The following is a 12629-nucleotide window of genomic DNA, read 5'->3' on the forward strand; positions in this document are numbered from 1 at the left end:
GATTACAGTGAAGAGATGGGGGAAAGAACTTTTGTTTGCCTCTCCTCAAGTTGCATTTCCTTGATTATCATATACTCACGAGTAACCCTAACTGATATATTTGTTTTTTGCCTATTCAAATTTCCTTTCTCTTTCCTCTTTGGTAGAAGTAGGTAACTAGAATGTGAGCTCTTCAGCTTTTTGGACCAGACAAACATAATGGGGCGCGGGTGGCGCTGTGAGTTAAACCACAGAGCCTAGGACTTGCCGAACAGAAGGTTGGCGGTTCGAATCCCCGCAACGGGGTGAGCTCCCATTGCTCGGTCCCTGCTCCTGCCAACCTAGCAGTTCAAAAGCACATCAAAGTGCAAGTAGATTAATAGGTAGGAAGGTAAACGGCATTTCCGTACGCTGCTCTGGTTCACCAGAAGCGGCTTAGTCATGCTGGCCGCATGACCCGGAAGCTGTACGCCAGCTCCCTCGGCCAATAAAGCAAGATGAGCGTCGCAACCCCAGAGTTGGCCACAACTGAACCTAATGGTCAGGGGTCTCTTAACCCTTTACCTTTAAACATAACATGGATTGCATTAATGTATTTTTGTCCAAAAGACAAGTATCAGATGGGATCAATTTACACAGCATATGCTTTACTAAAAGAACCAAAAGTTCAATCTTCAGCTACATCCACTTAGCATACTGTCCGGGCTTGTATAGCACTAAGTTCAAAATGCCAACAGCAGCCTCCCAATTTTCTGCTCTAGCGTTTTATCTGTTTCAGCTCTGGGCTGCATTGAGAAGGGACTGAAAAACGGTAAGAGGGCAAGGCCCATCTTCAAAGCAGCACCCCTGCAAGTGTCATTCCCAAAGCTGTGCCTTGAGCAGAGATTTCAACTTGCAACTGTGCCTTCAACAGCAGCTTGGCCCACACGCAGCAGGTAGCAAGTGAGGACAAGGCTTGCCATCAGAATCTGCTGAAGGTCAGTTGCTACAGCAGGTGTTGAGATGGAGGGGGCAGTGCATGAGTGCATTGGGCTGAGGAATCTGCAGAGGAGCCCTTGGATATGTCTTGCCTAAGCTGGGCATAAAACTTTCTGCTACTGGATGCCATACAGGACCTTGAAGGTTTCCAATATGTGAGTACATATGCAAGATATCAACCACACAGGGCACCTCCTGGAGAGGAATTTGAAAGTTCCCACTAACCAAACCTCCTTCCTAGTTACTGCCACTTTGTCTGCAGGATTATTATTTTTAGTGCATATCTGTTTTTCAGGGATGGGCTGCTTTCTGTTGCACTAGAGGAAGTGGAAAGAGTGACTGAGGGGAAGGCCAGGGGGAATTTAAGCAGATCCTAGAAGGTCTCCAATGTTTTTGAACCCTCTCTGATGTATTGACGTGATGCTACTTTTACTGTATATTAACTGTGATCGCAAGGTGTTATTTTTTAAACTTTTTGTTTGGTGGTTGTTATTTAATTTTTTTAATATAGCCCTGGGACCTTTGGGTGAAGAGTGGGCAATACATTTAATTAATAAATGCATAAAATTAACTTCAGCCTGCATTTCAGTGGCAGCTGTAACATAAGAAGAGTGCAGGGTCGGGTTCTTCTTGTGCAGACAGAATGAAATAAATCCCACCACAGTCTAGGAAATGGCCCAATGCACTGTGACATTTAATCAACTGTTTGACTGGGGCCTCACCTCCTGTATCTTTTTTCTGAAGAGAACATGATTCTCTGCACATCACTTTTCCGGCGCACAGTTTCTCAAAGCCAGGTTATAGGCCTTTAAAAAAGAAAGAGAGAGGAGCCCAGTAAGAGAGGTCAGCTACAATCATGAATTTTATGAAAGGTTTGCTGGGAAACCACATTAAATGGCAACATCGGTGCACATCAGTTCTGCTGTGCTTCTGCAGCCCAAATGATTTGTGATATCGTTGCACTTGAGAGACATCATTGCAAAGCAGTGTCGCTCGCCTTAGTATCAGGACACTCCTTCAAATGCTTCACAATGCACCAGCCTCTTCCTATGATAAACTACCAGTCAGGGACATGTTTGGGCCAGATATGGGCCAGAGAAAGTTAATTCCTCAATAAAACTCTCCAAAGCCAAACAGCCTTCATCCCTGGATCTGAAGCTTGCAGCTCTGGAGTTAGCTTTAAAGCTATGTGCCATACCCCTTTGCTCTAAGAGGCTGGGGAAGCTTGATGCATCTGAAATTCTATCCATTTGAATACCTCACCAAATATTGAATATTACCTTTTCCTTCTTTCTTTTTTTCCTCAATGCAGCAGATGCATTAGGGACCCCCTATCATTATATATAATTTAAAAATTGTACAAAGCATAGCACATGCTCAATTTCCATTGTTCCTCTCAGATTTCAGTTCCTCCCACCCACATAAACAGAGTGTCAACGATCCCTGAGTTTGTTTGGGTTTGGGGATTTTTTTTGTTCTCATAATGCAAAACTTCTATCTTGAAATGCTTCTACTTATTATCGATATTCTTCTTGTGCAGTGCTTTACCAGCATGCATATGCAGCTGTGCATAGTGATCAGATACTATAAGAAATCAAATTACAGTGCAGGTTTTATCACTATCATTTTGAATGGGGCACAGGAACATATGTGTGTGTGTTAGTGAAACACTGCACGAAAAGAACATACACATGATTGCAACTAAAATCAGCCACATCAAGATAAATTGTAGCAGTATTTTTACTATTTTCCATCGGCAACGTGGCAGGGAGCAGAATATGCAAAACAACTGAAGGACTTAAAGCAGTAACAAACTATGCACCTTCAAGTCTGAAATTAATTGTACAAATCCTGTTAATGAAGGGGGTGGGGGAATCTTCCTATCTCTAATTGACTATACTTAGATAAGGTGAAGTAAAGCAATGTGGAATATTATAGCCCATTCAAATCTGGAAGTCATCACTTGATATTGCAGCTATAAAGTGTTGACCCATCCAAAGTGGTGAAAATGATTCCCTCCTTTTCTGCTACAGGTGGTGGCCATTTTGCATGGGGGCTCCACTCTTGGCCCCTGTGCGCATTGGCAGAGCATGCATAAGCCTGTCCTGCCCCATTACACCCGTTATGCCCTATTCCAGGTCCAAAAGAATGCATACAAAATGCTCACCGCCTATATTTATCTATTTATCTCATCTATGCCTATCAACTTTATAGCTGTTTTCCATATCTGGCATGACTGGGAATACACACACACACACACACAGAGAGAGAGAGAGAGAGAGAGAGAGAAAGAGAGAGAGAGAGAGGAACAGCTGAAACTGTTGAGAAACAATTATTAAGCATTTGCATTTATGTAATTTAAGGAGTAACATAAGCAGAAAAAAAGAACTGACAATGAATTCATTGTTATGAATTTAGAGGCAAGGGAGCAGGCTGTATGCTGAGACCCTTGTAACCTCTGGATCCAGCAAGTGTTAAAAATTAAGCCAGGCTAGCATCCTGATGGGGCGATAGCCTAGGTCAGGCACATCTAACTCCCAAGGGACTGTGATCTACTCACAGTATAAAAAGACTGGCTGTGATCTATCTATTGTAGATGGGGGAAGAGTGACCAAAGTTGTAGAGCTTTTTTTTTTGGGGGGGGGGTTGACCAAAGTTGATACTGCAATTGACCTGGGACACCCCTGAGATCGGTCGATCAATAGCGATCGACCTGTTGGACATGCCTGGCCTAGGTAATGGGTCATTAAAGGAACAAATAAAGTGGATCTGTGCCAGGCAGCAAACTGGTTGGTAGTTAGAAAGAAAAAAGGTGAGAGTTGAGAGATTTGAGCTAGAAGCTAGAAATGGAAAAGCAACAGGCTAGGAAGCCAGAGAGACAGAGTGATGCTTGATTTCTGGTTGAATCCAAGGCTGTGAATCAAGGCCCCTCTGGTGTGTCAATGCTGCAAACCCCTCCTTCGTAGCCTTGGGTTGTATATATGTGTAAATAAACCATATATCATAAAGACACCACAGTCTTCTCTGTGCCTCATTCCAAAGGAAACACGAATCCTGGCCTGGAACCCCTGGAACCTTGCACTGCTCAGAGACTGCAGCAATATTTTTAAAGCACAAAGTATGTCCAGCCATAGCATGGGGCATCTTCTTCTTGCACAAAATAAAATACAACCCTGAAGAGTCATGTCTCTCCCTGCCCCCTGCCCCCCCCCCCTTTTGGTTGCTTGATGTATGACTCGGCCCTGCCTCATCATTCTAGTATGATTCAAACAAACAGAGGGAATTTTTCTACTTAAATTCTTCACTGCAAGAGAAGTAAATATCTTACTTTTCTAAAACACCATTTCTTAAAGATAAAATAGAATTCTACAACACTCTCTCAGATAGATTTGCCATAAGTCAGATACCCTTGTTCAAATAATGAACTATGAACACCATCCATCTTGTGCCTTCAGCTCGTTGTGAACTAGCTCTTGTTAAGGTGCTCCAGAAGGAGACTCGGTTGACTGATAACAATGAATGGGTTTTTTTGCACCACACTGCAGTTGCCGCTATACGTCTCTGGCTCGAATGGAAAGGCAATTAAGGAGGAAAGTATCGAACAAAGAGGGACCAATGACAGGGTACTGTTCTTTAAGACAAAGCAGGAGTATAAAGCTGCAACCAAAGTAACCTGCTTAACTGACTGAAGATAAAGGGGTAGAAATGGGGGGAAGTGTTCTTGTCCCAAAATCGTTGGATCTTTAATGTAAAGGCACACGTCACACCGCCGCCACCACCCAAAAGTTGAAGAGGAAGCCTGCAACAGAAGAAAAACTACCAGCCTGGTTCTTGAGAAGCCTGAGGTCAATTCCACCCGCTGATATAGGCTTTCTGTGATGTTGCACGTTACTTGCAGAACAGCCCTAAGCACATTTACACAGAAGTCTTACTTATTTCAATGCAACTTACTTCCTAGCAAGCTTATCCATCAGAGGCGGCTCACCTAAAACACAGACTGGGCAGCTTGTTTCTTTTCCACGTGGCCCAATACTGCATTTTTAATGGAAATTGCATAAACATATCTTAGCCAATCTCTGTTCTTGTAGTTTAGGGCCAAGTGCAATATGGATCAGAGCTAGTTGGGTAGTGTAACATATTTGGCTAACTCCCCACTATACTGTGACCCCATGTTAACTTGATGTAAAGTGAATACTTCCTCTGCCAATGGTCAGAGAAAGTGAGCTATCACGGACATGCTATTTTTCATGCTGGCAGAAGTTTTTATATTTGAGACTGACATTTGCATGCTGCTGGCCATAGCATTTGGACAGGTTGTCGTGGGCATCCTGGGTTGCCTGCCAGTGGAAATAACTCTATAGGTATGACAAAAACTCTGTGTAAGTACCAATCCACCCACCCCCAAATCGTAAATGTTTATGTGATTGATGATGTTGTTTCCTATAGCTGATCAATATTTAAGGACATGTGACAGCTCCCCACACCCACCCACCCTCTGCAGCAAATATTTTTTGGATCAAATGGGTAGCATAAGCATAGAATGCTTTTTATGTGCCCTTATTAACAAAAGGATAAATTTGTAATGAGTTCAATTATTGAAAGGACATAACACGTTGATATGGTGATCTTTTTTTAAAGCTTAAACCGTTAAATGGCAGAAGCCAAAATGCAACTCAGAGTTTCCAAAGCAATCCTACTGCTTGCAGGATTCATAAACCAAGTAAACCTTCTGACATAACTATAAAATGTGGCATAAACCCTTGGAAAAAATAGCCTTCTTGGAAAGGGTAACAGCACTTTTATGAGGATTGCAACTGCACCATGGCAACATCAACCTGTCAAAGCAAATGAAGGGCAGTAAAACTAAAATTAAAAATGATGAAGGGGACCCCAGCTTGCTAACAGCTTTCCAAGCTGTAAAGCTTTCAAATGTTATCTCTTCATTGGTTTGTTCAATCACACATGTCTTTGCTACCAAGCTTTATCATATTATGTATCTTTCCCATCACAGCAGGCTGCTGAATTTGATCGACTTATGCATGAAAAATATATTTTCCCCAACTTCCTCATCTTGCTAAATTCCTTTCCCTATCCTTATTGGTTCATTTTTATTGGTGCTTGCATTGACACCTGCAGGCTACAAGAATAGCAGTGACACGGACTGGCAATCATGCCGCGTTCTGGGATGTCTGAGGCCTCTGGCATCAAAGTCACTGCTGGGGCCCTCCTACCAGGATTGGAGAGGACATCCATTTTAAGTGGATTTGTACACAGAATTTGGTGCTTCTGGCATGAACAAGATTTCACTGCACTGCACAGCCTCTTGCATTTGAAACCACATGCAGAAGCCATTCATGCATCACCAATGTTCCCCCACTCCCTTAAGACTAATTACAGTGGTACCTTGGTTTATGAACTTAATCTGTTCTGGAAGTCCATTCTTAAACCAAAGCGTTCTTAAACCAAGGCATGCTTTCCCATAGCAGTGGGGGACTTAATTTACAAATGGAACACACTCGACAGAAAGCGGAAGATGTTCTGCTTCCAAGGCAAAGTTCACAAAACAAAACACCTACTTCCAAGTTTGCAGCATTCTTAATCCAAGTTTTTGATAAACTAAGCTGTTCTTAAACCAAGGTACCACTGTATACGCTATTGTTTGGGAGATGTCACAACAATTAAAGTGGCATGTAACAGCTGCTCTAAATGTATGGTGAGGGTGCAACATGGGAATCCAAAGCAGATTCAGTCCTACCTCTGATCTGCATTAACAACAGCGCAGGGTTTCTGTATCTCAGCACAGCCCTTCAAACTGAGTAAAATAGAATAAGATTCTATTTTGTAACCCTCTTGGCTTCAGCCTATCCCTTAACTTGCAGGAACTCTTTTCTTTGCTGCTCTGTTTTTGGTATTTTTGTTAGGTGTAGGATGTACTAATGCCCAGTCCTAACTTAATTTCTCCATTGGTTTCTATAGGCAACTCTCACTTCCTTCTATGGAGATGATTAAAAATAGCATCTCAAAGTAAACCAGGGAATGACATATCAAAACAATGAGAAGGTTCTTACACACACACACACACACACACACACACACACACACACACACTCATTTCACTTGGAGAAAAAGACAGAAATGGAGTAAAGGGCAAAGGAGGAATAAATATACAGAACTTCCCAGTTTCCACTCTCCTCTTTACACCCTCTGCACTCCTTGCCTTCTCTAGGGGCTGGTCCACTGGTCTTCAGCTGGTGGGTGGGGACCCACGTGGGTCTCAGCCAGATCCAAGGCGGGTCGCAACAGGAACATTACCACCATGCAAATGTAAGGTAAAAGAATAAGAAAAGGGTTCCCCAATGCGTATGTGTTAAAAATGGGTCCTGGCCTGAAAAGGTTGAAGATACCTGAGCTAGTCCTATTCTGCCAACTTGTTTTGAAGCCTCCTGGACCACTGCGGCCATACCCTCCCCTTCACCAGCCAACCCCATTTCCCCTTCTCTATGGGCCCCACCTGTTTTTACTAGCAATTTCAGTGGCTAATTAGCATGCTTTGTTTCCATTGGGTTCTCTTTGGTGTATGACCATTTAGTGGGTGGTATTCAGAGTAGACCCACTGAAATGGATTATGTTCATTAATGTCATGGGTCTAGTCTAAGTAAAACTTAGTTGACTACCACCCTCTGGATTTCCCCCTCCCCGCTAAATAATGTTTGTATTTTCCTAACATGAATGCTGCTATTTTGGCTACATAAGAATCAACACTCACCCCATATATTGCAAATTCAGAACTCCAACAAAGAATTCACTGGACTAACAATGCTAAGATCAAACTCAGCCTCTTATATGAACAGGATTGGAAGTTAACTGGCAAGGGGTGCGTGTGTCCCAATACGCTACTTTTAAGACACTACACACCTAATCCTGCCACCATCCCATGATGCAGTCCTTGGAGCTTCATTTTAACACCAGTTCCTTTCAACATCTCTATTTTACTGTTTTCAGACCTTGTCGGAGCATGTCATCTGGGCTCTCACTGTGTCACAGATAATAACTAGGTCTATTTGTCCTTTATGTCAGTATATGGCAAGGCAGTCTCCATGCTGTCTAGATGCATGAATAAAAACCACAGTCTGGTGTCCAGAAATTGGCTTTAATTTCCCTAGGACTGATGTGCGGCTGCTAGATGTTAGACGCCAGTGCCTAGGGGCTATTCTTTGAAGGACACCCTCGCTGCTGGTTAGGGTGGCCATCTCATGGTTATGGTGGCAAGATTAAACTGGACAGACTCTGAAATATTTCCCCCAACAAGCAAAGTACTTCCTCTTGCTGTTTCAAATTTTAAAACTAATATCCATGGTAAATGTATGGAAATGAAAAGGGGAAAAAGTCTCACAAAAAATATAATCAAATATGACAGTTTTCGTGGTATCGCAGCATGCATGCAAACTCCAGAGAAAATGCATCAAATAAGGAGAAGCACTGATAAGAATTCAGAGCTGGTTTGAAGTACATCCGTTAATGACTATCAAGTAACAGTTTGCATGTGTAAACTGGGTATCTCAAGCCAGACACTAGAAACAAGAGAATTCATCTCTCTCTCACACGTTTTTCAGCTGAGGTCACTCACACATAATCACGGGATGATAATATTGAATCTCAAGGGGGAGTGAGGCTAAGGCTGGTGGACAAACTTGGGTGGAGTTGGAATCCTGAGCACTCTGATTTTCATGGGTACTAGCTGCCACTCATGACTCAAATCCTGAGCTGGGCTACAATTATGGCTGGGGTGGTGTGTGTGTGTGTGTGTGTGTGTGTGTGTGTGAGAGAGAGAGAGAGAGAGAGAGAGAGAGAGAGAGAGAGAGAGAGAGAGAGAGAATATTCATGGAGTATGAATATATGTATGGGGGTGGTATTTATCATTGTCACAGAATGACTAAAGTTAGGAAAATCGTCAGGCTGCCCACTGCAGCTTAACCATCACTGGGAGTGGCAGCAAAGATTTTATTGCTGTTCAAGAAAGGAAGAAAAGGTAGAAATCCTTATAAACAATTGCAGGCCTCCCTGCCCATAAGGAATAGAAGACACCAAGCTCCATTAAATTTCCCCCTTTCATGGGGGACAAATGACTTTCAAAAGAGGAAAGGGATATTCTGGATGTTTGTTTGATTGATAAAGAAATAAAAGAAATAACTCTCCCTCTCCTTCTCTCCATCTCAAGCTGATAATATGTCATTCAGGGTTCAACTCGAAAGTCCATTCGACTACTGAAACCATACGAAAACCAAGGCACGGCTTCTGATTGGCTGCAGGAGCTTCCTGCACTCAGTTGGAAGCTGTGAAAGCTGTGTCAGACATTTGGCTTCCGAAAAACATTCACAAACCAAAATACTTACTTCCAGGTTTGCGGCATTTGGAAACAGATTTGTTTGACAACTAAGCCGTTCGGGAACCAAGGCGCTACCGTAGCTCCTTACACAAACCTTCTCCCACTAGTCTAGGCCAACTCTCCCAAGTCCTGTTAGTTAGCCCTTTGCATATTATTTGTATTCCCTTCATTTCTCTTTGTCCCTCCTTTATCAGTTCCCTAGGGTTCTGTGGCGATTCTTCTTCCTCCTTGGCACACAAGAAAATATAGCAAAGCTGTGTATCTCTCTGCTATCCATTCTATGGATAAAATTTCTGTACCAAGGAAAGCCACATCCTGGAATAAAACGTGTTAGAACTGTTGGAATTTAATGCAAAATTCTCAGCGATTCATAGGCTGCCATTTCTGAATAACGTCTGAGGTAAAACAGAAATCCTTCTTCTGAGTGCAGAAAAAAATAGAGAAGCAAAATAATGGCAAGTGTGTGCACATGCACACAAAACTATGGGGAAGAAACTGCTCTGATATCACAATACAAGTTGACATGTGAAGATTTTGTCAAGGACCATCTGGCTGCAGACACAACTCCGGAGCATTTATCGAAACACTGGCAGCTGGTGGGGGACTTGCAGATCATTTTGGCTGGGAATGTAGCGGCTTGATATGGGATAGTGGGATCCAGTTGGATTTTTTTTTATTTTTTTTACAGGACAGGCTCAAGAAATAGACTTGGCATATGAAGAATTATGGCTCCATGACAGTCCTAAAGACCTACAGAAGACTGCCTTCTAAGAAATGCATGGAATTCAATTTGCAAGCCCTTGAGACCCTCACATTCCAGAATGTGTATCTTAGCATGATAATAGCTTCTGTATATTGCAAGTCAAGCTCTCCAGTATTCTTTACAGTACCTGTGTAACAGAGGCCAGTTTTATTGACCTCATATTGCAGGGGATGGAGGGGGCAGAAACCGGAAGAACACCTGCCTAAGGTCCCCTAATGAATTCATAGTTGAGATTACACTTGAACCGAGGGGCTTCTCCCTTTTTAGCCTCTATACAACAGCTTGCATAGGTTACCTCTTATTCCAAGTTACCTTCTTGGGTTGCTGCCTTTTCTTCAGTGTAGGAGGGTTCCTATGCTTTTAAAAGCTGTGCTATCAACTCTGCTGGTCACACAACCCTCAAAAATACATGAAACCCGCCCAAAAAGAAAGTAGCAATCCCATTTTCTTCCTGCCAATGGTCATAGACCCTTCCTAGCTCTGAGTGCAGTAAGCAGAAATGACCAGACAATTGCCTCTTGAGGTTTATGATACTATGCTATAGTCAGCTAGGAATAAACAAGGTCATTTATTACCTTCCATGCACTAAATGGAAGATCAGGTCTCTTTCTCAGTAGACATGAAGCTACACATTATCTGGTGCCAAGGTAATACCTGAGGACATGACAGAGTGAGGAATAGGATGCAGGATAAGGAACATGGATCCAGAAAGACAGACAGCTTCCAATGGTTCCATATAGAAAGCATAGGAGGCAGACTGGATCCTTGTGGATCCCCACAGCCCAAAAGCTATTTCCTAGTACAGTTGTACCTTGGTTTTCAAACAGCTTAGTTCTCAAACGTTTTGACTCCCGAACACCACAAACCCGGAAGTCACTTTTCCAGTTTGTGAACTATTTTTGGAAGCTGAACATCCGACGGGGCTTCCGCAGCTTCTGATTGGCTGCAGGAGCTTCCTGCAGCCAATCAGAAGCTGCGCTTTGGTTTCCAAATGTTTTGGAAGTCGAACGGACTTCCGGAACAGATTCCGTTTGACTTCCAAGGTACGACTGTACGACTTTCTGGTAGTGACACTGCAGGTAGGAGCAGAACTGCTGTAGTACAGTGCCTCCTTGAGTTGTTGCAGAAGAACACCATGGTCTATGGTGCCAAGAGCCACTTGGAGATTAAGGGGAACCAACAGGCTCACATCTCCCCATCTCTCCCCCAAAACCAGGTATGAAACCAGACCAGATATTTTATCATCATCTTCATACTTACTTTACTTGTGGGAATGACTCAAAGCGACTTACAGATACCATAAACATACTACAACCAAGATGTCTATGTTTACTCTGATATAAGTCCCACTGAAACAGTTCAGATCCCTCAGCCAAATAATAAACAGGGCTTGGGTTCCGTTTGAGCCTGTGAATCCTTCTCTGTCCTATCGAGGACTCTGCCTACATCTCTTTCCTTACAAACGGAGGGTGAAAGTCACTGAGACAGAAAATACAAAGCATTTGGTGTCGCTTTTCGGCATTGAGCCTCCATAATTCCAGCCTAGAATGAAAGTGAGTTATAGCAAAAGGCATTCCAAGGATCAGTTGGCAGGACAAGTATAGGCTAAAGAAACCATTTAATTTTTTCGCTGGACTTTCAGCATTTCTGAAGAATGGGCTGACTACAGTGGTAATAAAGTAGAACCAAGAGAGGGGACATGAGAAGGACTGTCAAGTTCTTGCTTCAGTTTGTGGGAGCGGAGGAACGGCATGTAATGGGTGGTGTCCTCTTTCACATTTTGAGCAGCAGCAGTTATAAATTAAGTTATCCTGGTAAATGTGGACATTCTTACTTTATTATGTGACAATATTCTTTGGCTTTTGTATTTCTAGAGAAGGAGAAATCAGCCACTGTATGCCTCTCCTTCCCAAAAGGGCTTCGTGAAACTTGCACTGCAACTACAGATCCTCATAGACCTGTATTGTGCTTCCTCTATTCCCACATCCCTTCTTAAGAGCCTTAAAGATGGAAAGTCCACTGCCTTTCCCCTCACACCTGTTTTGTTATATTAGTAATAGCAGACAAACTTGTGTGAAAGACAGCATATCCATACCCTTTCAATCCTCTCCAGCTGCACAAGAGCATTGGACACGTTCTGGGTCATGTTCTCAGACTTATCCACCCGTTGAGCAAATGAATGTGAAATTCACTCTGGAACATCACAGAATCATCTGCAATGTGCTGGGGTTCTGTGACACATGTGGAGGAGCTCTTTAGCAAATGCATTGATTTCGAAAGAGTTCTGTGACAGTAGGATATTTTAAAGTCACCAAGTTCTTCCTAAAAAACTCCTTCACAAAGGACATAGTTACACTATGGAACTTGCTCTCACAGGAGACAATCATGGGCACCAACTTAAAGGTAAAGGTAAAGGGACCCCTGACCATTAGATCTAGTCGTGACCGACTCTGGGGTTGCAGCGCTCATCTTGCTTTATTGGCCAAGGGAGCCGGCGTACAGCTTCCAGGTCATGTGGCCAGC

General features: G+C 43.0%; 1 protein-coding gene across 15 annotated transcripts in view; it reads right to left on the bottom strand.

Annotated features, from left to right (window-relative positions):
• LOC308585812 (uncharacterized protein) overlaps positions 1-12629 on the bottom strand; it is a 229543-nt gene that overhangs the window by 109068 nt on the left and 107846 nt on the right. For 13 of the 15 annotated variants that reach the window (XR_014007566.1, XR_014007568.1, XR_014007569.1 and 10 more), the window contains one exon: positions 1680-1763. The exons of the other annotated variants lie outside the window; for them this stretch is intronic. The gene's annotated coding sequence lies outside the window, so the exon portion shown is untranslated. The remainder of the gene's footprint in view (positions 1-1679; positions 1764-12629) is intronic. 15 annotated transcript variants of the gene reach the window in all.

This window comes from Podarcis bocagei (assembly GCF_964188305.1).
Source record: "Podarcis bocagei genome assembly, chromosome: 4".
In the NCBI taxonomy this organism is placed as follows: Eukaryota; Metazoa; Chordata; class Lepidosauria; order Squamata; family Lacertidae; genus Podarcis; species Podarcis bocagei.